The sequence below is a fragment of the Empidonax traillii genome, unplaced genomic scaffold, assembly GCF_003031625.1.
Source record: "Empidonax traillii isolate 1590-97213 ecotype Southwest subspecies unplaced genomic scaffold, ASM303162v1 scaffold199:size790550, whole genome shotgun sequence".
NCBI lineage: Eukaryota > Metazoa > Chordata > Aves > Passeriformes > Tyrannidae > Empidonax > Empidonax traillii.
The window spans coordinates 304,029-331,959 of NW_020955392.1; the positions used below are offsets into that span (position 1 = coordinate 304,029).

The 27,931-nt window shown below is 40.8% G+C and overlaps 1 protein-coding gene and 1 long non-coding RNA gene across 3 annotated transcripts in view; one reads left to right on the top strand and one right to left on the bottom strand.

The window, feature by feature from the left end:
- Positions 1–27,931, bottom strand: part of SYNPO2 (synaptopodin 2) — a 71,904-nt gene that overhangs the window by 35,235 nt on the left and 8,738 nt on the right. The gene's annotated exons all lie outside the window — the stretch shown is intronic.
- LOC114059019 lies at positions 1,309–27,766 on the top strand. Its single transcript, XR_003571573.1, has 3 exons — positions 1,309–1,403; positions 3,241–3,384; positions 27,011–27,766. It is a non-coding gene; the product is annotated as an uncharacterized LOC114059019 (long non-coding RNA).

The following is a 27,931-nucleotide window of genomic DNA, read 5'->3' on the forward strand; positions in this document are numbered from 1 at the left end:
AGGATTTGTGTTCCACCTGCCCTTTCCTTTCTGTGTATTCCCAAGAGGAATGTCTGCCTGAGAATTGGGAAAACTGCTACCCTGATGTGTGAGATATCTGTTTGCTTATTTTCATCTGTCCTGTCCTCAGTGCAAGTGCTGGGCTTAACTCAGGCTATCTTTCCCAGTCAGGCAGTCTGGGAAAGGCTGGCACTCGTGTCTGAGGGCGGGGGGGGGGGGGAAAGAAAGGGTGTTATTTTTGCAGAGCTGTAAATCCAGCACCTTTTGCCAGTGCTGCATTCTTTTTTTTTTTTTTTTTTTTTTTTTTTTTTTTTTTTTTTTTTTTTTTTTTTTTTTTTTTTTTTTTTCTTATTTCTAAGAAGCTATTGCTGCAACAGCACTGGCTGCAAACAAAATCTCATTTACTCAAAGTTCGTGACAGGACAGGCCATGCATTTTGCACATTTGTGGGACGCTTGTGAAGGAAATACAGAACACGCTTTCCAAAAGCTTCAGCTTGAAGTGCAACAGCTTCCATGCTGCCTGGAGCTTCAATGTCAAAGAGATTTCTATTTTTAGAGAGAGATTCTACTCAAAGAGCTATATAAGGATGTGCTGGGGAGACCATTACTTTTTTGCAGTAGGTGAGAATATTTGTTACTCAGTGAGGAAGGAAAATTCTGTATAAAAGTGGAAAACACAAAGATAATGTGACCTGGATGTCTTTTGTGGGTGCAAGAGAACTGGGATAAAAACTGAAGACCGAGTATTTGGTTTTCAGTGTTCTAATTTCTCTCAACTTCTTGAAACAAGTGCTTTAGCCATTAAAAATGTCAGAGAAGGCTCTTGATCACGAGTGATGATGCAAGAGAGAGGAGATAGTTCCAAACACAGTTTGGTGCCAAAAGACAACTTGCTATATTAAACATGTGACACCAGGAAAACCCAACAAATAGCTATCATGTCTTTCATAGGGAAACTAGGTAAAACCTGATGGTACCAATTCAGTCCTTACAGCTACAGTTTTATTAGTTATCCTGAGTACAAAATGCACCTAAATTGAATGGGTGCTGCAGCAAAGCCATCAGAGACAGTAGTCAGGTGGGCTAAGAGGAGTAGTAGCAGTTAATGGCAGAAAAATGGAACAGTATCTGAAGTGCTGGCTTTGCTGGAGAGCCACCTTCATCTGTTTTTTCATCACCTAGAACCATCCAACAAAAACATAACTCCATTGCCCTTAATCTCTGGTTTTTATTATTAGGTAGGAAAAATATCTGAATAGAATTGTTTAAACCTGTGTTCTCAATTAACTTAGTGTCATTTCTCCTGCACTTTTAAGAGGAACTGTTTGGCTTCCCGGGGATAATGTGTCTGTGAAGCATGGGAGACTTTCTGGACTCGTTGAACTTTCGGAGGCAGCCCAGGTAACACTGGTTTTAGCAGCTGTTGCCAATGTTGGCACAGCAGTTGGGGCCAATATGATTTTGCTTAAGTAAGGACTAGATGAGGTAACAGAGCTAAATTAAGGACACTGGGTCCACTTCTGCTGTAGTCTGACACTACTTCTGCTGTGAATTCTGAATTGGAAACGGGACTGGTGTTACTCCTCATCAAGGCCAGCTGATGGTGGTCTTAACTTGCCTTGGGTTCTACTTCTGCTTTTATATTGTCCAGCTAGCTGTGACACAACCTGTTTGGCTTCAGGTGAGCTAAACTGGGAACAGCTACACTGCCTGAATGAGGGGTGAAAAAACATAGCAACTGGAAGTGATGTCTTCTTTCCAGTAACACAAGGAAGGACAGCAGTCTTGCATTGTGCAGAAGGTAAGAGAGGGCACACTAGCCAGTGGCAAAGCAGAAGCATAGACATCAATGGTTGAATAGCTTGAGCTAGGGAAATTCCTTCATCCACCCAGTGCACTGAGCCAGAAATAGCAGGAAGAATAACACTCTCTACTTTGACATTTGTTATTCAGAAGAAATAAAATTGTCGGCATTGAGACGTGCCTTTAGAATGCTTTGGAACACACTGGCATACTGATGCTGGCTTCTTATTAACAGAATGAGAAGCTGTTCGAGCATGCCGGGGAGGTGCCGCTCTGGACAAACTGCTTTTTGCAGAGGTTACTGGTGAAATCAGCGTTATGCACCAAGTGTATTTTGAATACAGGGAGGGAGCAGTTGGCTGGCGGTGCTGGTACTGAGGGTATTTGCTGTGCTGAAGTTTAGGGAATTAACCGAGGGATGCGACGGGGTTGGGGGGGGCGGCTGTGTCCGCTTCCCGCGCTTTCGCGCAGCGCCTTGCTGCCCCCTGGCGGCCAGCGCTGAGGGCGGGCCCGCGACCGCGGCGCTGCAGGAATCACCGTCAGGGATTATTTATTGTAAACTTAAGGAATGTGGCCATAGCTCTGCAATATGGTTCTGCTAAAGGCCTTTCGTGCTGTCACATTCACTCCTGGAGCGGCTCCGCACAGACCAGCCCCTCACCCGTCGCAGGAGTCGGAACTGTCTTGTCCCTCTCCCCTCTGAGGGGCCTCTGCACCTCCCGCAGTCTCTCGGAGGAAGCCCCCAAGGAATGTCCCCGTGGCAGTCCCCTCTGCCTTCCCAAACGTGCCCAGTGTGCCGGTGTACCCTGCCGCGAAGGCTCCCTCCTCACTCGATCCCCCTCACAGCTGTCTCCGGGCAGGAATCCCGGGCTGCCTCTCCACAGTTCCTGGGCAGTTTCCTTCTGGGATTAAACAAATCCCCACACTGTTTCCCGAACGAGCAACTGGTTGGGGGTTCACTACTTAATTCTGACTTTTGCTGGCTGCACCTTTAGATGGCAATGAACCTTTTCCCTCTCATTTTTATTAACACACTCATCAATTTTATGATATACACACTTCCTAAAGTATGTATACTCCTGGTCAGGCAGTTGTCTTAATGTATTCTCAGTTATCTTCCTCAGTGTGATTTCCACTGAAAGTTTCGTGCTCTACTTGTAAGGTACCATTCTGCACTTTCATTTTGTTACCTGTTGTCCAGAGGGAGATTAGAACTGCTAACTGCTAAATAAATAAAAGTTTCTATGGGATCAACACTAACTGTTTAATGATGACATAAATCTATTACACAGTGGTTCCATTTGTAAAATGTAAATACGAATACAAATACCTAGTCCAAGGCGATAATAAAGGACTGTAAACTCCAAAGTTAACTTTTGGAACTGAGAAAGGGAAGTCTTAACTGAGGTAAAAGCTCTTTTTTGTTTGTTTACAGCAAGGTGTGAAATCCTGCATCACTTGAACTTCTCCTGCTACGTGTGCTGGGTATGTTGGAAGAAAAAAATTGAAAGAGCTAAAACCAAGGAGACACGACATCAGACCTGAAATTTTAGTTACCATCGCTTGAACATATAAAATGGTTAGTACATTTAAATTTCATTTGCAAACTCCTATTTTATAGTAACTTCAAAATTTTGATGAATGCCATTAAAAACTGACTCTGCAGTTTTTTTCCTTAGCTTTATTCCAATGTCTGTCTCTCAATGCCCTGTAGATAAGCAGGCCTCTGTTTTCTGTGCACAGTAGTTTCCAGTCATGTCAGACAGTGACATATTCTGCGTATTAAAAAGTCTTTAAATAATATAGTGAGACCAAGCTCTTCTTTAAGAAAAAAAGCAGCATCTTCTTACTGAAATGCTGCTGTGGGAGACAAATAGGATTAAGCAACACCATTGTGCTGTAAACAGACACCATGAGTCCGTAAATTGTCATTGTAGAATCATTTCCTCAGGCCTTCTCTAAGTAGCTGAATGTTCACTCAGCAGCACAAAATGCACAATGTTATAAAAACCAGCTGTATTGTGTGTGTGATTGTACAAGCCTGAATTTAGTTAAGGATAAAAATTTGTTTGAAAAGCCACTAATTTCCAAAATATTTGTAAACATCTTACTAATCCCAGAGTCCTTTCCTCTAGCTGTTTTAGAAACATATTTGCCATAATGTTCTGAGTGCCCAAGCAAGAAGTAAACAAACTGGGTAAAAGAAATGAGATTGAGGGGAAATGCTAAGTAATTATTTTCCTGTTAAGTAATTCCAAGTAATTAAGTAATTCTAAGTAATGTGTGATTGTATGTGATCATACACGTTTACCATTAAAACTAGATGTGTGAACATCATGTATAAAGAACATTGGATAAATGTGGGAATTTTTTTTTGTCTTCTACCCTATTATTCTTGCTTTCCTGTGATATAGAAAAAATATGATAAAGATTTTATGGTATTATCATAAATCGTGCATATCAAAATGTAGCTGACACTATTAAAATTGGACTTTTACTAGTTTAACTACTGTCTCTAGCTTTAGAAAGTTGGTGGTTGTTTTGAAGTATGGCAACCATTCTTTTCTTTTTAATGTGGGGGTCATATTCCTTCAAATAAAACTGTACATCAGAAATCTGTTTTTACAAGAAATGCACAAAAGCATCCCTCAGTGCAGAGTACTTGCTGAGGATTTTCAATGGGCTGGTGTTAGCTGCCTCTCTTCCTCATCAGTTTGTCTTGGCAAGTGACTGCGATCCCCAGAGCATCTGAAGCTGCAGTGTGACACTACTTGTGTATTTTGAACAGAGTGAGAAGTGCTCAGCAAGCTGCTGAATTGGGATTTGCTGTATTTGCAATGTGGAGTTACGCTGTTGGAATGGGCGTGATGATATTGTCACCAGCTGCTATCTGGAGATAAAAATACCCTTCCCATTTTCACCTTGTTACTGCCCCTGTTCCTGTTGTTGTACTTCTCATGAGCTCAGTGACCTAAGTACCGTTACATTGTGCTACAATATCTTAAATACATGAAATATTTATATGCAAGTCACAGGTGGTTTTTTTTTTTCGGTGCAGTCTATGCTGTGCTGAAAGTCCCCCTCTACACTAAGCACAGTTCAAAAGCTGCTTGCACTTTTAAAATCTGGATTTCTGTATCCTGCTGATCACCACCAGAAAGCACAAATATCACTTTGAGCAAGATAGATTATGTATTAAAAGTAAGGAGGTGGATTTCGATCTGTGTCTCTTGATAATTCCTGATTTTTTTTGCTCCCGTTGAGTAGGTGCACACACACGCTGTGCCCTTTGTACAAGGCAGTATAATGTAGTTTTACCTTCATGAGATAATAACAAATAGCTTCACTGTAATTCCGCGTCATTTTAATGGAAAGCTTTACTACCAGTACAAAGTTTAGTTCTCCGTGGCAGGTGAGATTGCTATTTTCTGATTACAGGTTTTCCAGGTCAGGTTGTATTAGGGTTGGCACGCTGGCAAAAGTTAAAGCTGTTCCCGGATGGCTCTGTGCTCATCTCAAGCAGTAGAGGGCAGTGAATCCACTACTCAGAAAAATGAAAATGTCTGATCACAGAAAAATTATTCTTCTCTTCCCTTACAATGACTCAGAATGACTTCTGAGTCATTCCCTATCAGAAATGGCCACTGTAGGGTACACACAAAATAAAGTACAGGTATTTATTGGTGTCATGACGATTATTTTAATTTCATAGACCCAATACAGGCACAATTAGATAAACTGGGACTATTTAGTAACTGTTGCTTGCAGACCAGAGTACTGTTTGCTGCCCTGCATACGTTGTTGTCTTGATGTGTTGTAAAAGGGAGCAGAGAAGCAAGGCCAAGGGAAAAAGAAAAGGGCATAAGGCCAAAATTAAAACTCAGTGAAAGGAGTACTAGGGACACAAAAAGTACTACCTGCAGCTACAGTTCTGTGGGGCTTTTTTTGTAATTTTACATGTCTGAGTATTTTTTGACAGAAGTGAGGTATGAACACTAAGAGCTGTCTAGTTAGGCTGAACAATTAAAAACCCCAAGCAATTAAAAAACCAAGAAAGCTTGTGACTTTTCCTCAGAAGCTCCCCAAAGCTACTGACTTTAAAACTCAGTTTTCCAAAGAGGAGTACTTTGATGTGAAATATTCAAGCAGCTTTATTAAAAGCCGTAACTAAAATAATTTCTGATGGAGGTATGGCACATTCATAATGCACATTAAAAGTATTGTGAATTCTTCAGTACCACTTTCACATTTCTTAATACGTTTTTACAATCCCTGTAGACAAACAGTAAGAATCAGAAGTTTGATCTAGTTGAGATAGGGATGTTTTATCTTTTTTTTTTTGATCCTCACTAAGGCCATTCTGATAGAGCAGTTTTTACCCCTCTCTGTCTTCTCACACATTATTTGATCTGGGAACATAAGGATTTTCACCAAATCTCTCTAGGCAGGAAAATATCCCCGTGGGATTGAAAGTTGACTGTTATCATTAATGACAGGTCTCCTGTGAGCTTCTGTACTTCCTTACACAAAACATCCCACACTTTACTGCAAGAAGATTCTATCTTTGATTAGAACACTATTAATGTTGCAGTCAGAGACACCAGGGAAGGAATTTTTTTACAAGCCTTTGAAGGCATTTATCATTGTTGTCTGCCTTTGCAGAGTTAGATCCTTTAGAAAATGCTATTTAAAAAAAAAAAAAAAGTCCCATTCTGCATCCCAGCAGTGTTATAGGCTTATGTCATGCATCCCCTTCTATGACTTTTTTTCATTAATCCTTCAGTGAAACAAGAGTATCCACATAAAATTGACTAATGAGAGGCCACAGGCTGTGATTGTTGGCATTGTAAAAGAGCCACATTCAGAATGATCTGGAAAACGCAAGACAAAAAGTGGAATTATATTATTTGTTCGAGTAAATGCAAGTTTCCACTTGGAAAGTGGAATTTGTAAAAACAAGAGGTGTCCTGCAGACACCAGTTCAGCTGCAAAGGGATCTGGAGGGCGCTCAGTGTGTTTCTAAACTAAATAAAGGAAGCCTGAGGCAGGAGGTAGGTGGTAGGGTCTTGTGTGTTTTTGGTTTTTTTCCCTTAAGAAAAGAGGGAAACATGATCCTGGGCCATATTAATGGGCCAGCTCGATCCGTAGGACCTGGGAGGTAATTATTCATCTTTACTTGGCGCTGTGAGTGCCCTGTCAAGCTCAGAAAGATGTGGGCAAACTGGAAAGGGCCCAAAGCAGATCAGTAAGTACGCTAAAAGAGTCAGAAAGCATGACCTATGAGGAAGCTGGGGAGGAATTTAACGTGTTCAGTCTTTCTCTTTTGGATAAAAAGCCCACAAAAAAACAACTCTAGAGATGGGAGGGAGGACTTAACCTCTTGCCAGCAGGAAGTTCTTATAAAGAAGGCAGTAAAGTTGTTTGTTCTTGTTCGTAGGCTTCAGACAGCAAGAAATCAACTTTGCAGCAAAGAAAATTTAAGGTTACATATTCAGTATTTCTGAGGATGAGGAAAGACTTTGCTGAATTAGGGGACCTGGAAACTTCTTCGCTGGAGAATTTTAGATGAGTTTAAGCAAATTTCTGTCAGGAATTGCCTAGGTTGATTTAATCCTCAGGATTAAAGAACTAGAAGCTGGGTTTCAGTGGTGCTTGAGTGAAGTTTTACTCTGGCTACAAGTCCTAATTTCATGAAGACTTAGGTTTTGAGAAAGTCCGGTTGCAAGAGGTCATCAGTGCAGTTGGTAGACATGGCTCAAATCAGTGGAGTAAGCAACTCTTAAGGCACAAGCAGCCCCACACATCCATGGTCAATGCTGGAAACAATCTAAATGACTTTGTGGGAAGGGGGAAAAACCAGCCAGGAGCCCAGCCTACAGGACCTGACTGAATCTGTAGTTGCCACAGTAAGTGAAAAGGCCCATACAAGCACATCTTGAACTGTACTCCAAATGCAGCTTTGTTTCATCTTATTTTTGAGAGGGTGACTGTAGCACACATCCTTAAAAACACAAGGCCACTTTGCCCCTGTGTCTGAAAAAAAAATAGCTTAACAGAAGATAAATGCATTTCTTTCTAGAGTAACTCAGCACAGAACTTGGGCTGCATAAGGCCCAGACTGATTTTACACAAGAGGGCAGCAGCCACAGAGAGAGTGTTGTATCTCCCATTCATTTTGGGCCAGTGCAAGAAGCTGTAGCCTGTGCTAGAGAGGATTCCTCAAGCATCTTGAAAGCAGTACTCCACTTGCATTGGAAAGCCTGATGGTGACTATAATAGTGAAAAGTAAGACTCCTGTAGCTCCCAGTGCCTTTATCATACCTTTCATCTGTACTCCTCTGGCAAAATTGATTTCAGATCACTTTTGCAATTGGGAGTGTAATTGCCTTCTGAAGTATGGCTAAGCTAAGTGAGTGATTCAATAACCAAGTGCTTCATTTCTTTCCTGCCCCAAGTTCATATCCAATACGGAGGATCTGGAATGACTTTGACGTCAACCTAATCCTCTGCAGATGCTCGTTCACCTTGCATGTGGAGAATGCTCCATTATGAGTCATCTGTAGGGAAGGGGCCCTGCACACTGAAAGAGCGGATCAAGACTGAAATACTGAGGAGAAAACAGGCACACACACAAACAAAAACACCTTTAGGGAAGTCTCTTCTTGTTACTATATTTATGCAGTGAGATGTGTGAAGTCAAAACAATTTCCAGCATGGGTAAGGTAAGGTAATTAACTATTTGATTTAGCACTGCTGTCTGGTCACTCAATCAAGGACTGCATCTAGCCTTGCTCTGAGAAGCTCTGTGTCACAGCAGCAGTGCTGGCTCCTTATTTAGGTTATCTAGTACCAAAATGGCACAACTTTTGCTGAAAGAGCAAAAACTTGTAGGTAGTCATTGGGTGTGTATAAACTATAACTTCAGCTCTGAGCAATAAATATGGGGATCCTGTGTACTGCCCTTCAAGTGTTTACAGGCACATGTGGACCAGGAAACGCTAAAATTTTTACCTGCAATTAATTATGACTAATGGAGAGATTTGTGCTTCATACAGATCTGTTCTCCAGATTTTCGTAAAGGGAAAGATAACAGATTCTGTGGATTTAGGAGAAATATAGGATATAGCAACAAGGAAGAGGGAGAGTTTGCAACATGCAAGATACATTCTTCCAAGGCATTAGACACTGTCTTTTAGTGCTTGCCTGTAGTCCAGCTGGGTATTTCGTATTACAATGTTTTCTCAAAAATCTCTTGTAAGAAAGCAGAAATTAAAGTTACTTTGATGACTTACTCAGGTGAAATTGGCTTAATTGTGTAAGTTGTCATTACAAAAACTGCAGCAGTTTCAAACATGGTGCATGAAAACTGAAACTACTCACACTTGAAGATTCACCTAAAAAAAGTAGTGGAATGGAAAACCCATTTCCTGGCCAGTTCTGTCAGCAGTTTGTTCTTTATTTTTTATTTCCTTTCTAGGCAATTTCTCCTCTCCTTGTAGATGTGATAGTAGCTTTGCCTTCAGTGATATCCCCTTCAGAAGATCCTAATTACCTATTCTTATCAGAGAATTGATGATTGATGATGATTGTCCTGAATTATTCCTTGCCTTGTGGTACATTACAAAAAGAGGGAATATCTGGAAGGATGCTTTGCTGTGTGGATTACACAGCTTTCCTATGGTTCATCTGCTCAAATTCACATGCTGAGGAAGAGAAGGAAATCATCAACTGAACTGAGGAGACACACACAAGGCACTGCAGCTTGCTATTTTTGACTGTTACTGTTAAGGCTCTAAGGCTTCTTTCTTCTATACCCCTGCTTCTCATTTTTCTCTAACTCAACTTTTCCATTCGAAGCATTAATAATTTTTACTTACAAAATTATTTCAGTAATGTCCAAAGGAAATATGAGAAGTTCAAATCAGTTTTGACAACCCTACAGTATTGGGCTTAGACGAGCTGAGAGTTCTTCAGGTTGTGAAGTGAAAAATTATTCCATTTTCTTCTGGAACAATATTTTTTTTTCTCTGCACCTCATTCCTGTCTGGTTTCGCACTCAAATGAAATGAAGTTAGAAACCCTAAACCCAGATATTAAGAAGTTTTCTTATAATTAATCACTCTGAATAAGAAGCATCTGGTTCTGAGTGAACCGAATTTATGGGAGAAATCATAAATGAGATGACATCTTACAGCAGGGCTTTATCTTAACATAAACAAATAGCTCTTGTATTTCTTTTGGAACTCTGCTGTCCCCAGCCAGATATGAGAACAAACAAGACATTAGTTACATTTCCCAGTATAAAAGTCCCTAACAGCAGTCTGCTGGGAAAAGTGGGTCTGAAAACCACTGGGATTGTCTCAGCCTAAGCTTTTGGGGTTGTGATGAATTAAAAAGGACAACATTCTAATCTTAGTAGTGTTTTGAGTAGACTTGTGAGAACTCAGAAGAGGATTGAGCTTCCTCACTCTTAATAAAACAATTGTTAGCTGTAGTTTCTTTGGTTTTTTCCTAAGGAGAAGCTTAGATCAGGTGAATATTGATTAGGACATTGGGACACGTCTCCCTACAGATAAGGAGGTGATCAAAGGGCAAAAGGCAGGTATTATTATTTCTATCTCACATCCCTTTTCTTGAGTTTTCCTTACCGGATCAAACATTTCCCTTACTCTCCTCTTCAGGCTTTAGCTATATTTTGTCGAATCAGCAATGTTTCCTTTGTTTAAAAGAAATTAGCCTGCCCCAGAACAAAACATTCATCGCTGTTTTTCCTTCTCCTGTTTAGTTGGAACGGGCTTGTTCTGCAAGCACAGACTCAGGGATTTCCAAAAGCTAAAGGTCAGCCTGAAATCTCACAGCACACTTACTGTACAAAAGCCAAGCAGTGAAATGTTCAAAGAGCCTTTAGGGAGCGTTACCCTAAAGGATAAACTCAAGTATAAACTTGGAGTCACTGCAATCCCTTGTGCCTCATAGGCTGGATTTTTTCTTTTTTTTGCAGAGGATGTTATTAATATGAGCTTCTTCATATCCTCGAATCTCAAAATGAAGCAGATTTAAGAGATCATTTTTACAGTTATTCCTTTTTCCACAGACAGCAGATATCACCTTTTAGGTGAACCTATATCGACCGCTTTAAACAGGTTGGATTGTTGGTTTTATTTAATGGTGAAGGGAGTTATTTTTTCCTCAGATTGTATTTTGCCCTCAAATACCTTCTTTTGTGTGTTCTTAAGGTAAACAGGTTAAGTATTGAACACATACTTTACTGTTCTGTAATTGCAGTGCATGTCCTTAGCAGTGCTGCCTGTCCTGTGTAATTCCCTTATCAGGGAACACACTGGGATCTCCCTAGTCTCCAATAGGTGGATAATTATTGACATTTTTTGCCTGCCCATCACTGGTTAAAGCTCTCGGTGAGAGTTCCCCTCCACAGTATAGGCAGACATAAGTGCACAGACACCCACACACATTTTCAGATGACTGCAATTGTTGCTGAAAAGAAAACGCTTCCAACAAATCTGCTTGTAATCGGAGCTGACTCAGTGCTGATTCTTCCAAAGCTGGCTAGAAAAATAGATACTAATTCCAATCAAAATTACTCATATTCTGCTGTGAAAGTGTGGGACTTACTGCTTACTATCCTTAATATTCTCCATTAAAAAAAAAAAATAGTTGTGCAAACTGATAAAAGGACTGTATTCTTTCAGTAAAATTGGACTGAATGCATCTCAGCAGCACTTGGATACTGTTAAGGGAAATGGGAAATTGAACAAGAGAAAGAAGATCTCCTGGGAAACTGTTGTCTAAACATGCCCCAAACAAAGGGGATCCAGTTAGCTTGGAAGCCGCTTCCTTGGGGTGTACTGAAGCCCACCAGCAGGGCCACCCCTAAATCATGACAGGGAGTAAAGCAAGTTGGGAAACTTCAAAGTCATTGTGTGCAAAAGTCCTCATTAGCTCACTAGTGGTTTGGGGGGATTTTTTTGGTGATGTAGATCAATCAGATAAATCGGATGTGAACAGACATAGAGGATTGGGGAAGAGCTTGCAATGGCTACAATGGGAACAGGATCAACCCTCTATGCAGCGGTTTCACATTCCATTCAGAGACTATAAACTCTTCTTTCCACACTTTAGTGTAAGCTTCCATTCCTATAATTTTCTGTACTAAAACAGTCCTAGTCAGCATTTTCATTTGTAACTCTGCCCTTTGGGTGCTCAGCGCTAGAAACAGCAGTGATACAAGATCCCCTGGAAAGATTGTCCAGATCTCTATCCCCACCAGGGCTCAACAGTTGGTGTGTGCGTGAGGCACTTTTGAGCTCCAGCTCAAGCTCCAGGCCTTGGAGTTTTGCTACCCTAAGAGATACCCTGAAAGATAAAGGGATGATTGGCAGCCAGATCTGGGATGCAGCACTGGTGTAAATCCACGAGGAACTAAGCTCAGCCAGGCACCAGGCTGCCAGACACAGGCCTCATTCCAGCCCTCTTTGATGTCAAAGCACTAGCTGGACTCTGCAGAAAGCAATACATGTGCAAGATTAAGGCAATAATTTTTAATGCTTTACATCTATATTACACTTTTAAAGTTTAACAAGACTCAGGGGTTTTTATGTCTTTTTTTTTTTTTCCTCTCTCATGGTGAACCACAGTTCCCTGTGCAAGGCTAAGGTTATTGACTCTTACCATTTTTACCTACTCACTAGTGTCTCCTGCAGCTAAAAAGTCCTTCCCTCAGCTCTATTTTCCACTTTTTCCATGTTTATCTTTTACATGGGTACGTTCATTCCTGTGATATCTTGTTATCTCTTTGCATATTCAACATATCTTTTTTTTTTTTTAATTATTCAACTCGTGTCTCCTAGAAACAAAAAAAGAAAACAATCATGTCTACATGTCCTGTTCTTTCTCTAGTATATTCTGGGGGATGGCACTTGAAATCACTTCTGCAGGTTAAAGTTAGAACTTGAGTTATGATTCTTTTGTAAAATGGAAAAAAAAAAAAAAAAAAGGTCCATGTGTTTTATAGATACCTGTGAGGGTTTGCCCTTAGGACTGGTGTAACAAATACTACCAGCACTGATTTGTAAAGTCTCACGTGGGCACATGAAATCGTGCAGTTTTGGGGCAATAGAATCCTTATAAAGAAACTTTGCCTTCTGTTGGCTCTATCTTCTGTCTCAGCGTGTTCACAGGAATGTAACTGTGTCCTGGCTGACAGCAATATCTGCTGTGCTTCAGCCAACTGCACCGGCATTAATCTGATTGGAAGCAGATTATCTTTTGTGTTAATTAATGCTTGTATATTTATACAGATTACGTGCTTGAGCACTCTGCTGGGTTATGTCTATTGTCAGTGCATGTCATATGCTGCTTCTGGCTGAGAGAATAGATAGGAATCAGTATTTATGAGTTTTCACTCCCAAAACATCTGAAGCACCAAACTTCCAACATTTTTTGACAAAACTGGTCTTTCATTACACAAGCACAGCATAACCCCCCATGTTTTGTTGATTGCTTATTTATGTCTCCTGAAGACAAGCACATATATTGTGGTCTGTGTATTTTACAATTGCTTGTGCCAAGATGCTTTTTCTATAAGCGTGGCTGGTGCCAATGTTTAGGAAATCAGATATTGTGATAAACTAATCCTAGTGCCTTTATCTTTTACCGATGTTTAGAAGGGGAAGGTAGAGATGAGACTTGTACTTCATTTAATTATGAACCCTTCAAGTATGTGGCTTTTAGAGCTTCACATTTCAAAGTCACAGGCATGGCTGTGAAAACTTAAATTTTACCTTCTGTGGTAAACAGTTGCTCTGTGAACAACTCACATGCTTGGAAATTGAATTAGAATGGACTAAAAAAAAAATCTCCTTGCAAAACTCAATTAAAATTGATCTGTTCAGCTTGGTTCCACATGAAAACTGAAGAGACAACAGAGCAATTTCAGTCTTGTTTGAGACTGAGCTAAGGCTCTCCTAGCTTGCTTATTTGTGGAAAGGTTTGCACTACTCTGTGAAATCAGTACTGAAGTCTGTCATGGATATTTGGCATTCCTTCAGGTGATCCCCACAGGAACGTTTGTTTCCTACAGAAAGTGAAACCACAATTTCAAAAACAGTATTAAATTACTTTTTTGTTTTTAAAGTGCTTTTTACATTTTTTTTTTAACCTGGAATTTAATGTTTAGACAAGATTACAAGGTCTGATGGAAAATTAGTAAGTCTGAATTGCTTTCAGGGGCTCATAATAGGTTCCTGTCTCCTAATTCCATGAACAGAAGTATTTTTGCAGCTAGAATTTGAACTGTTAGAGGATCAACAGGTTTAATGCATAATATTATAACTGTTGTGGCTGTGTTATGTGTGGGATTTATTATATAAGGAACTTGCTTTTGGCCTTGGGGATAATTAACAATAATTAACACTTCTGTGAACGGAAGATAAATCAGAAGATCTCCTTTTTGGTTGGTGTTTTATCCATTGAACCTTCTGTCTGCATTTTCTACTTTAAAGGAAATCCCTCCACCTCTGACAGCTTTTGCGAGCAGGTGTTTAGGATCATTTCTGTGGCCGTGCTTATGTATTCGGAACATGAGATTTTACTCCGTGTGCTGTAATTAATCTGCCCTGCTTTAGAAATGGCTTATTATTGTTAGTGATCACCGGTGGATGCACTGTGAAAGTCAGAAAAGCACGTAACAGTATGTGGTGCTCTCCAAAAAATTGCATTCTGCATTAGTTTGATAACTAGAAGCCAGAAACAGCAACTGTAATAAATTAGATGTTGTCATACTGGAGGATCACTTGCACATTATTTCATATTTTTTATGCTCACTCTGGATTCTTCTCAAAAGGACTGAACAGTGAGGGTGGAGTTGGGGATCTTCTGACACTTTAAACTTTAGAAATGCTTGATTCCTTTATCTGTTAAAAAGGAAAGTGCTAGGTCAGACTTTTTTTCCCCAAGGATGAGGGAAGATGGATAAGAAGAGATTAATGTGGATATGAAAGATAAAATGTCATTATTCATCAATTCCCACGAGTGTCCCATTGGGCCAGGTCATTTCCAGTGGGATTCTAAAACCTGAATTGATACAAGACCTGTATGATCAGAGTAGCTGCTTTAGAAGGAAAGAAAATGGTGAGAGTGTTTAAATGGGAATCCAAACTGTGATCATTAGAGATCTTGCCAACTTTCAAAGAACTGTGTGTGAAAGCCCAAGTGAGCAAGACAGGAACCAAACCAACCAGACTTCTTTTGACCTCTAAGCAAACAGAAAACAGCGGCAGTGAAGGCAGTGATTGCTCACAGGGAACGAGAATCCATAAGGGGATGAATTGTAGTAATTGTCCTTGTTGACAGCACGGACATTTGATGTTGTGGGAGAGCATGGAGAGAGGTGTCTGCTTTTACAGAGGCAGCACTGAAAGGTTCCTTCTTACCTAACTCACAAGTTACTGGCCAGACAAAACTTTACACAGTCTCTGTGCTGTCTCCTTTAAGTAATGGCCTTGTGTAAGAAGCAAACCAAGAAAGAGCGAAGTAGACATTCATTACTCATGAGATCCTAAGATTCTCACTTTATTTATAAATGCTGTTATTCTCTGCTTTACTTAAAAATATGTAGATAGAATACATATGGATAGAACAAGTCTGTAAGAAAAAAAAAAAAAAAAAGAAGAAGCCTTTTTCCTAAAGGAATAAATGTGGCACTCCATTCTGGATCTTGCTTTTGATCTACCTGATAATGTACTTGACAATTCTGTACCTGATTTGGGGCTTGAACTGTGACAGGGAGACAAAGTTGAAGCAAATGTGACCAACATAAAGATGAGTTAGTGCAGTCTTAGTACAGGCTTTTTGTGTGTTTGAGGGAAGCGGGCGATACATTAGTGCAGGGTTACAAAGATGAACTTGTTTCATGTGGCTTTAATCAGAGCTGGGATGTCTGGAATTAAGGGTCACCACCCTGCGAGGCACCTTGAGAAGAACTGCTGTTTCAAATAAGGCCATTGCTGACATGAATGTGGACTGAAAGTTATGCTTTGTTAGAAACCAGGCATAACAACCAAACCAAACAAAACCAGAAAGCAAACCCACATATCAACGGGATATCTCAATTTGTATTTTACAGTCATTTATAGGACGTAAAAGAAGGACGATTGTTTCATTGTCCAAGAAAACAAGAGATGTAACTTGTTCAAGCACATCTAATATATTATGCAGTAATGATTCCCAACAGTTCTGAGGCCAAGCCATGCTTGAAAAAATTGGCCAGATTTGTTCTCTATTATATCCACTTCACCCTGCTCCCACAGCTGGCTGCAGCCTCCTTGCCTCTGCTGCCTGCAGCAACGGCACTGAGCTTGGGCTAATAAATCTGCTTCCACCACACTGAGCGTGTCCAAGCAGCTCCTGGTCCCTCCCTGGTGCTCCCCGGGACTCCCACTTCCAGGACTGTGATAGAGGGGCAGATGATTACACGGAACTGCACGGCCTGACGGACTTCACACCGTGGGACTCCACAGTGGGCCTGGCTTTGTAACGTGCCAGACACCCTTTTCAGAGGCACAGCTCATCAGGTACCACAAACTTCCTCTGGCAACAGCTCCTTTTAGGGGTCTGAGAGGTCATGGTGCATTGCTCTCCGTGGGGAGGAGATAAAACTTAATCAAAGCTGCATCTTCAGTTTGATGGTAAAAGCAGCTTTGTATGAGTTCAGTATGCCAAGAGTCTGCAGGATTTGGGTCACAAGTTAAATGTCAGTGATGCTGGGCAGTAGGAGTATTAATATTTTTTTTCCAAAAGATGAAGATAACACTAGAACCCCCCCAACTCCATGTTTAGATTTCATCTAGATTTGTGATTTCATCTCTTGACACTAAAAAGAGTTGGACATGTCCAGCTTAATACAATACAGTTTTACCAGGTCATGGGTACTCGTTGTCCACTTGTTGCCTAGCTATCCACAGTACAAATAAACAAACCACTCAAGGTAGGCACAGCTCTGGATGGGAAGAAGGGCTTAGCTGTTGTTCTGGAAGACTTAAATAAGCAGATGAAAATAGGTTCTGACACATTTATCCTGGGCTGTTCTGGCACAGAGCTAGCCTTGCTTTTATTGCCAAAAATCGTATCGAATTCATGTTAGGACTGAAAAAATAAACTCATCCAAGGGAAAAAAACCTCAAGAGATAAGTCTACAATAACATATCACAGTGATGCTGCCACCAAGCTCTACTGTGTCCAGTTATTTGGAAAAGAGGGTCATTAGGTGACTCCACAGGGATTGGAGCCACCTCCCTCACAGTGGCCACAGGAGATCTGATAGCACAGCTTCCAGTAAAGAAATTCCAGTGTGATTCCTTCTGAGATGCAGATGCAAGTTTGACCAGAGGGCTGGGAGCCTGATGTTTCCAGTTAGCTCTCCACACAAAAGATTTCATGGAGAAGGAAGAAAATCAGGAAAAGGAGGATGCAAAGTAGCTACCTGTATGTGGCCAAAAAACTGTTACACGTTTAGGTTCATTTGAATCAGAATCTCTAATCGTCTTAAATTGACATTTAAATTTCGATTGATGTAATGCAGGGGACAGAGAAAATAGAAGGAAAATAGCAAACATCTTCCCAGTGTTTCCACTTTTTACATTCCACTTAGCAAGTCAGGGAACTCTCATGTCCACTGTTGAGGAATGGGATAGTGCAGGCCTGACTTGTTGGCATAGTGTTGTTGATACAAGCCCATAAAGCCCTGCAGAGCACACCTGGGGTCTCTTGCTTTCCAAATTTAGCTGTGCAGGAGGAACTGCAGTTTTTCCTCCCCCCCCAAGAACACTGAACACAATCCAGCCCTTCCAAGCTGCATGCTTAGAACATTGGTATTGTGTGGGAATTTGATACACTCTCTTGAAATTCATATACCTTACTATTTTGTGTACAAATGCAGTAAATCAGTAATACCAGCTGATTCTGTCCGAAAGGTGCTGCCAAGAGATTTCTTTCTTCCAGGGTCTAACAGCCCCTTCACAATCCTCCTTATGGACAAGCAGGGAAGCAACATGTGTCTGCTTTCTCACACTGCACTTGGAATGGAGCTTATTGGCATTTGGGAGCAGCTTGCAGTTACATTATTGAACTCAAACAAAGAAATCTAGACAAAAAAATTGCCTAAATAGGACAAGATTTGTTCCATGGGTTAGTGCTCTAAAATTCAACATGCTGTGTGGATTGCCAGAACGTGAGGATATTTTTGGTTTTCCTTCTCCTTGCCAAGCGTGGCTAAATACTGAAACGCACTGTAATTTGGATGCTGCCATTTGCAAACATCTATAGGTGATTTTTGCTGGGCACTGGCAACTTCTGTATGTCGTATCAACACTTTCAAAGATGTGTTTGGCCGATGATTATTTGAATGCGTAATACATAAACTAGTTCAGTTTTTTAATGTGTACACTGTTCTGCTTCGTGACACTTTATCTGTTTGGGTACAAAAATGGCTGACCCCGATGCTGTTTTTTGTTTGGGCTTTGTTTTTGGTGTGAAGGGTAAAAGTGAGATTAAGGATTCTTCCAGAAAACCCTTGAGCTTATTAAAAGACAAAACCCCCCACAAAAATCCCCAAACAAATTTGGCACGTCTTCAAAGCCTATCTCAGCTGTACAGATGTGTTCTTGTTCTATAGTTCAGAGAGCTTTCTTAGACCCCCCACCCGCTGGCTGAAGTAAACTTGCTCAGCTGCAGAAATGAAAAAGAATGTCACACTGAGTGTGTTTGAAGGCTTGTGAACCAAGTTTAATCTACTGTCATCATCATTTACGTCTCCTTGTGCACACAGGACTTGTAGTGAAGCAGTTAATACACTTCAGTTACTGTTCTTCCCTGGTTGGATAATCCTCACAATTCCAGACAAAACTCATCACGTACCACGGCTTCCCAATACATTTACCCAGAATGGTTTCTTTCAAATATGGCTTTTTGGATTATTTTCCTTCAATCACCTGACAGATGAAGGAATGGGAAATGTCAGGGGAGATGGGTATAGGCCATTGAACAAGGGGGGAGCACAATGGAGCTGTTTCCCGTGGTGGAAATGGCCAAAAAGGTGACCTTAACACCACAGTTGATGTTAGAGTTATTTTAGTTGATGTAGTTGATAAATGTGGAAGGATATAGAGGAAAAGGATTGAAAGAACAAAGGGGAGAGTAGAAGAAAGTAGGAGAACATCCAGTTTAGGAGGTAGGTTAGAATAAGCAATGCAGGATGTTTGAAGACAGTTTTTTAGGCAAAGATTTATGAGAAGTGGATTATTCAAGGGCAGAAGGTGTGTGCTCGTGTCCCTGTACGAAGGAAATCAGAGGAGCACACTGTAGGTGTCAGAGCCTGGGGAGGGGCGAGAGAAAGGGAGAGATTAGATGAGGCTCTGACTGCAAAATGTGTTCAGAACTGACTCACTTCACCTCTCAGATGTGATGAAAGGCAGGTTTGCAGATAAAGAGCAGCACTTCATAAATATTTTCAGAGAAAGCTGTATCTGACTCATAAGTTTAGACCTGGCCTGTAAGGCTAAATGTCATAACTCGTCCCTGCTCCTCATCAGCTCCTTCTATCTGCAGCAACAATCACTGGAACCGGCTCTTCTGATGGAGCCCTTCAGCACAATTGCATTGCTATTAATCAGTTCTAGTGATCACATTAACATAAAAATCAATATGTTTCTAAAAGGAGTTTGCTGGAACAGTCTTTGGCCCAAGCTTAGAATTTGGTCCTGCCATCCAAATGCCTCAAAATCTATGAGCACAAAATTTTGCAACCGTCTCACCCGCACTGCAGGAGTTGGAAATGGGGCAAGTTAGGAAGTTTGAATCACATTTCTGACTTTGTGGTTTGTACTCCATCTGTAGCTCTTTGAGAGCACACAACTGGTTCTACACTTTGATTGATAGTACCTACTGTCACTCTTGTTCTGTGCACTAGGCTGGTTTTCTTCTGAAGTAATTCAGTAAGTAAGGGTTGAAACTGGCTGTGCTTTCTCTTTGCAGTTTTCCTTTTACATATTCTAAGGAGCATGCTAAAAAATGGTCATATCTTGCATGTGTACTGTCAAAAATGGACTAGATTGACATTTAGTATTTTAGCTCCTGGCAAGAGTTAGATATTTGTCATCACCACTGGTCCATAACCAAAAAAGGTATTACTTGCAGAAAAAAACCCAAACAAACGCTTTCAAAAATTTTCATCTGCTTACAACAGCAGAAAAGCAGGCAAGATGTATTTTATATCAGGAGCACGGAGATTTTCCTCCAGCACAATTACCTGTTTTCTTCCCTAATGAGTGGTTTAAATTTGGGCCTCCAAAGTGCACTAAGTTGGAGTTGTGCTGGTGCTGTGTGTAATTTTGTGTTGCTCCAAGCTGAGGCCGCCAAATAATGCACTGAAAAACTCGGAAACCAGTACAGGGGAGCACTAGGAGGAGGCAGGAAAGGGAGTGGGGGAAAGGACTTCACTTTCAAATTGTATGTTTGACCTCTGTCAGTCATTTGCTTTGCAGTAGGAAAAATATAAACTGAACCGCTGGCCTTTTGCAAACTCTGAGAGCCCTGTTTTGCAGAAAGTTGTCATTCTCAACCTTGGAAGGAAATGGGAGCTCAGCTGCAAATTCCGGAGCAGTTTGGGGTAACATTTTTTATGGGCTACCACAACGCTTTCCTTGGAGTCTTTTCCTCCAGACACAAAATGTATGCAGCTTCCTACACAAACATTTTTGGTAATCATATATCCAAAATACCACCCAAAAACTAAGGTACTTTTTTATTCAGCATTAGTAAGTATCCTTGCTGTCTCTCCTGGATATTTACTTTCTCACTTACACCCAGTTTCTTCCCAAATTTCTGGCTTTAGTATGCAGGAAATGCCTTTTTAAAATTAAAATTAGGTTTTTGCTTGCTGATGAATACCTGTACCACTGATGAACCAATTAAATCTACAGTCCTGGAAATGCTCAGGATGCTTCTCTTTAAATAAGAAAATCTCCTTAAACCAATTAGTTACCACGTAGAGGAAAAACAATGCAGGATATCCAAAGGAATTAGTACACTGTTGGGTTATTTCTACTCCATTAGGATTATATCCTGGCCAGTGGTTTGATCAGGGTATTTTAAGAACCTGGAGTGATTCTCCTGGAGGAACCATTGCCCTCTGTGCGGGTGTTCAGCAGGAGTCCTCAGCGGAAGGGGCAAGGAAAGGTTTGCTCACAGTCCTGTTCTCTCATGCTGTTCCTTCTGCTTGCCTTTGATCCACAAACTGAGGCGGCATCTCCTCAGGCTCCGTAGGAAAGCAGTGCCGTGCTGCATCACTGCCTGCCGTGGATCCTGGAAAATGGCCAATGTCAGAGGGGCCAAGGTGGATCATCCCAAACATAGTCCTTTCCAGAGCACGTTTGCGGGTGTGCAGTGCAGGGGCTCGTGTCAGGCAGCACTTACAGCTCAGCACAGGCTGAAGCGAATCTTTCAGTTTCTGTGGGCAGACCCATTCCTGGTTTAGGGGGCCTGTTTAATTTAATAGTTCACTTAGTTCTACTGATGCACTCTAATTGAATTCAGCTGGATTACTTCCCTGTCTGCTGCCAGCCTTCTCCCTCCTGCAGCTCCCTGGCAACCAGGTCCAGGATAGGCCTTTAAAAGCAGCACAGACTCTCTTTTGCAGTCTGTTGCAATGTTGTTTTTTTCTTCTTTCCAATCGAATTAAAACTATCCCAGTTCAATCTCCTGCCATGATAAATGATGGCTGTGGGTCTCTCATCATCTAAGGTGCCTCCTAAAGCATCAGCAGTGCACGTCCTGCTGTAACAGTAGTGCCTGGGCTATGCTGTAAAGCAGAGTCATCTGAAGTCATGCAAGATTCCCGAGTGCTTGTGGCACACCCATGAACCTTGTTTGGCCAGGACATCCTCGGCTGGTCAAACGTGAGCAACTTGGAAAGTGGGGTGGAGAGGGCTTGGAAGCTTTTTTTTTTTTTTTTTCTTTTAAAGTTTAGCTTTGAAGACTACAGGATATTCTGGATGTATGCAGGAGGAGATTCAAATGCACTCGGTCTCATGGCAATTTGAAACATTCAGCATTTTCCTGTAAACTTCCTAGGAATGGGAATTTAGATTCATAGGCAGTCTGGCCAAAATACAGTCTTGGTTTTGCTTTCCAAATGTGAAACTCCTGCTGAAATCACTCGGTCGCTTTCTATTAACTTCAGCCTCAGTGGGAGCAATCTTAGGAGAAACACTCAGGGAAAAGTTGCATGAGAAATTAAAAATAAAAAATAATAAAATCCTACTAGCACTTTGGGAAACTTTATATAAATGGCCAGTACTGGACATGCACTTTCCCACCAAAAACCACTTAACTGTTTGGAATTTAAGGGAACGCAGAATATGCCTTGACTACAAGTGACAAATGCAGCAAGCTCCTTTGCAGCCTTATGTGCACTAAGGAGAAAGAAAATTAAAGCCTGTAAAAATTCTCTAGCTGGAGTAACAATATGCAAACAGCTAGTGCTGAACTTAAAAAAAAAAAAAAAAAAAATTGCATTTTCCCATGTCTTGCATGGAACACTTGCTAAATAGTCAGCATTGCTCACCCAGCTGCTGCACCAAGCTAGCCTGCAGTTTTTCAATGCAAATCTTAAATCAAATGAAATTAAACAATATTTACTATGGTATCCTTTGTGCCATGCTGGGGACAATAATGCAGAGAGTAATACAATAATATTTACTGGTAGCATTTGCAGTCTTTACTGTCCACAGCATAGCTGTTTGTGGTGTTAATGTATTTTTATTGTAATAATTGTATTATTGTGGACAGTTGGATTTACAGTAATGGGGTTTTGAGGAGCTGCCAAGTAGCTGAAGTAGGTGGGGTGCAGTAGGAAAGTCCCATTATCTGTGCATAGCTCAGTTACTGATTATTCCCAAGCTCCATGGGTGTTTTTGGCAGTCAGTGGTTTGCTCTGGTGGATGCAGGAGCTCACTTCCAGGCCAGACCAGAATAAAGTAAATTAAAATTTGCTTATGAAGAGAGATTTATGTCTTACCTATAGAACTGAAACAAGGGGAAAATGTTTTATTCTCTGCTGACCTTTTCCCCCTTCCCTTCAAAACTCTAAAGCATTATGTTGATTTACAGCCTTCTGAAAAAATTTAATATTTTTCTCTTTAAAACTATCCTTATCGTGCCCAAAACAGAAGATAATTTGGTTTTATTAAAATCCTTTCTGAACTTTTTACACTGCAGCTATTCTTCCCAAATGAGTCATACAGTAACCATTCCCAGTTTGTAGCCAGTTCTCCCAAGAAGCAGAAGAAAAAAGAAACAACTTCCTTTTAAGGGCATGAGACCTGTTTGTAAAGATAAACCTCTTTCCATTTCTATTTGAAGACATTCTCCATAACCCAAGAATTGATAGTTATAAAAACACTACCTACTTTATTTGGATTACAAACCCAGTCAGAGCTATAGAACGTTGTTTAATGTTAGCCTAAAGCATCTGTATATACACTTACACGTAGGGGGCACTGCTGAAAATACACATGCACCGTGTCAAACGAGCAGCTAGTTTACCAGCAATCTGCAAGAAACAGCTTGAAAATGCTTTCCTTTCGTTTGATTTTAAGATTTATAAATAAATGGGTTTAAACAAAGGGGTCTTTAATATTTATGTGGAAGGCAAACAGTTTAAGAGTATGTAATTGTAGAAGTAAGCTGACAGCAATTTCTGTTGAAGGGCTGTGTGATTCCCCAAAACTCATCGTGCTGCTTGAGTGTCCTTAGGATTTGGGGAAATGTCACACGTTGCTGGGACGATTTCTGCGACCTCTGAAAGCCACAGTTATTTTAATGGCAGCTTTGTTGTGCTTCTGCTCGCTTTCTGTCCTCAGAAACTGTCATGGGTGTTTAGGTGTCTTCACCGTAGACGGTGATTTTAAATGTGTAAAATGTGTAATTGCGTACAAATTCAAACGTTCCACTGGATGTGTTGCTTGTACAGGAAGCCAGAACACGGTTATAAAGTAGTTGAAGGTTAAAGGGGAAAGAACCCTGATATTAAATTCAGACACCAAAGCAGAGATGAATTGTTTAGGCTGCACTGCCATCCATTTAGCTCTGAACCCCTGACACTGTAGTTTATTAGAGAGGTGGAGACAACAGAATCCTTTGTCACAGGGATTTATATTACCAGAGGAGCTACAGCAGACTTTTTCTGTGTTGTTAAAATAAATTAATCAAAACCAGCAGGGGAGCATCCTTGAATTACAATGGTTGCATTATTCAGAAACTGTAAAGATTGAATTTTGAAGGAAATCTAAGAGGCATGTAGCTTGGGAAAGAGCCAGTTGTTACCAATTTTAACAATTCTTAATATAAGAAGCTGGATTATTGTTTCAAGGAGACCTTTGGCACACATTTTCTATGATTTTATTGAATTATCTTCCTCTGAAGTATTATTATATAATGTACTAACACAGACATAATATGGCATCCCTCCTCCTAGATTGATCCTGAAGTACTTTCATGATCTTTGGCCAAAGTCTGTGCCAGCTTTAAGACATGTTGGCTAAGTCAAGGATGCAGCCCACACATCCATGGAATGCAGCAATCCTGGAGCAAGAGCTAAACATCCACGGAAATGTTAGAGACAGTGAGTGGGGACAAAACCCAGGACAAAATCCCACTTGCCTAAGTAGCTTAAATTAAACCTTGGTCTCTTCCAAAACTATAAATAATAGAAATAAGGGTTGAGAAAGATAACTGAAAAATGGTATGGGATTAAAATTTAAAAAAAAAAAAAAAATTTTCAAATCTTACTCAGATGTTAGTATAATAGTAAGTTTAAAGAGTTTTCTAAAAATAACAACAAAAGAAACAAGCACATGCAAATGAACAGGATAACCTTGACTGTATCAAACATCTGGAAAATATAAGCACACATGAAAGAGCTGCTCATTTTAAGGATTTAATTTAATAACTCATCCTGTTCAAGAAGATTAACATGTGGCTATAAAATACCTGCTTGCCATCAGATTTCACCCCAGCGTGGTCACAGAAAGGTTTTAGACAGCCTTAGTTATATTAGTTTAGGACAACAGCATTCCCTTTCATTTTGTGTGCCTACTGTTGCTCCAGGTTTGCTACAGGATATCCTGCATATTTTTCACCCAATAAGCGATGCATCTAACTCGGTCACATTGCTATGGCCATGGGCAACCTCCAAGTTACCTTAGTGAGTGTAAATCCTAAACTGGGCCAGACCTTCATGGCTGGGTTTTTAGAGTGAACAATGCCTTTACTGCATAAGAAAACAGCAAACAACTGTATCTTGTACCCAGTGAAGAGGCACTTTTTGAAAGTACTTCTGAAATGAAGACTCTGGCGGCTGTAAAACCAAAATCCTTCTTGTAGCACTTCCCTTTAGGTCGATGGAAAGTGCTTGCACTCCCACCACAGGGCAAATAGCAGCTTTGAAAGATGAGGCAAAAGCAGAAGAGGAAGTGAAAATCACTGTCTTCTCCTCTCATAAGCGTTGTGCTGCTTTCAGAGCTTATTTGTGCTAGAGAAAACAGTGTGAAGGCACATCTGGGAATATGGCAGCGTGATATTCATGGAGCATTGTTCAAAGGAGTGTCAGGAAGCCCCTGGTAATGTCAAAGTCAGTTCAGATCTGCAGCACTGTTTCAAATGCCAAGCACCAACTAAAGGGAGCAGAGGCCAGGAGAACCTGTGAAGGCACAGCTAGAAACTGAAAAGACATCTGTGTGAATTGGTTCTGTAATTTTGTAATTGTTTCCTGAGCGAGTGCTTCCCTATGGTTCACAGCACTGCCTACCTTGGAAATGGATAGGTTGTGTAGCTCCTCATCTCATGGTGCTGTTTTTAGTTCCCTGTTTAAGAAACCTTTCCAGTCAGACACGGTTTTCAGCATATTGGTGATGTAAGAACCCATTTAAAAAATTGACTGCAGATCAAGAATGACATTTTAGGCAACTGAGTAGGAATGTAAACACGTACAGTGCTCTTTTCCACCTAAAAGAAGATAATCTGACTCAGATTGCCTCTGAGGATTTTGCTGACACCTCTTACTAATATAATTTTGGGGGAAAGGTCCTGTTCTATGAACTACTAGTACCTTCTCCAGTTCCCCTGGGAAGCACACTCCTCAAGGATTGTGTAGTCTTTGAACAGACGTCACAGGTCAGCACCTCCACAAATTAAATTCAGCGTCAGAATGAGTGTCCAGTTTCCTTTCCTCTTTATTATTTTTGCCCTGAGACTTATGTTTTTCTTATTAACTTAAACCTAATCGTTAATTTTAAAAACACAGCAAGAGCATTCTAATGTCAGTGTTTCAGAGGGGGGTTGGATTTTCTTTGAGCATGGAAGAAACGAGTAAAAACCAGTCAAGAGCAGTTGTGTCGGGATCTGTATTTGAGATAGTGATTTAGGGTGTGACTGATTGTGTTAGAATGCTGGAGAATCTAGGAGTGCACAAGGCCTGGAGGAGCCAAGTGAAAGGGCCAAAAGGAAACCCAAGCACATGAAAAATGTCGTCTGGCCCGACAGTATCTTGCAAATGTAAAAGTAAAGAAATCCAAAAAGGTCCAAGAAAGCTTTTAAACGAAACTAAACTCCAATGTGCAAGTCGTGCTTTAAGTGACACACAGGTATGACATGGGATTACGTGAATCCCTACAGATGAACATTGCTTTCTGTAGTGCTATGGAACTATAAAGGCAGGGAGGACCTGATAACGTAACATTTCTTCTTACAATGATATGATGGAAACATATTGGAAGAAGGTTTTTAGCTGGATATCAGACAAGAGTGAGGCACTGCACAGGGCTGAGGCAATAGGTAACTCCTACAGCTGTGCCTGGCACTGTGTCTGCATCCAGCATGTTTGATCCAGTCACTGAAATAAATTGTATTTTCCAGCCCTTAAAAAAAAATGTTTGGGTTTAGAGCGGTAAAAGGTTTTGGGCAAAGATTTGGTTTGGCTCTTACATTAGGGGAACTTGAGTGCCATGCTGTTGCCTAGAACACCTGAAAAGAAAGTATTTTTCACAAAAGGAAGGGTTCCTTCCCACTCTTTTCCGTTTCAGCTGATGGTGCTAAAACACGATCCCGTTTGTGCCTCTCTATTTTTATCCCAGGACCCAGGGCCGATGAACCATGGCAGGGTTTAATTCTTCAGCGCTGGATGATGCAGGAATCCAGAGGCCTGAATTCAAGCCTGATTTGAACAGGCCAGTGCATCTTTAGTTTTTTGCATAAGTCAATTAGCACCCCGTATCAATTTGTGCTGATTCCCCAGTCTCTGCAACTTTTCCAGGCCTCTTATGCAAATGGGGCCTGGAAGCAAACAAGTGAGTGACCCAGAAGGCTGGTACGGGGCTGGGCACCATTGTTCTCAGGCCAGGAATTTCAGTGCTCCATTTGTTCATGGAGTAAGTTAAAAAAAAATGAGAAGCCACAAGGATAACTACCTCCTCAGGCTTAATTATTGTACCCTTTGTACTGTTCTTCCCAGGGTAGAAAAAGAGGCATTCATGGTCCTCTCACTGCATTTAGATTCACTGGGTTGTTTTTCACTGTAAATATAGAGGAAGAACACTGAAACTGGAATGGCAAGAGGTTTTAAAGTCAACCCCTCTTTGTAGTCGCAAACTGTGCCATGAAATCAGTTTGGTAACATTTATCCTGGTGATCTGGTAAATGACTTAAAAATGCAGCACATTTAGGAGTTGAATTAGGGTCCTTCAAATGAAGATTCATTCCTGGAAAATTTAGTTAGACCACACCTGTTAATTTAAAACTATCTGAGTGAAAAGGGGCTCAAGCTGCAAAACTCAGGCAGATTTCTGACACCGTAGCTGTTCAAGGATGGATGCATCCTTGGGGTTGGTGCACTTCACAGGAGTAAAATAACCTGGGTTTAGAAGGTCTAGTGTTACAGGCTGAAGTCATGACTGAAAGTGAGGGCAGAGAAAGAAAATCAAGATAACAAGGAATTTATTAAAACTGCCATTTTAAGATAGCTCAAAATTCTGTTTAAGTTGGATACGAGACCTGGG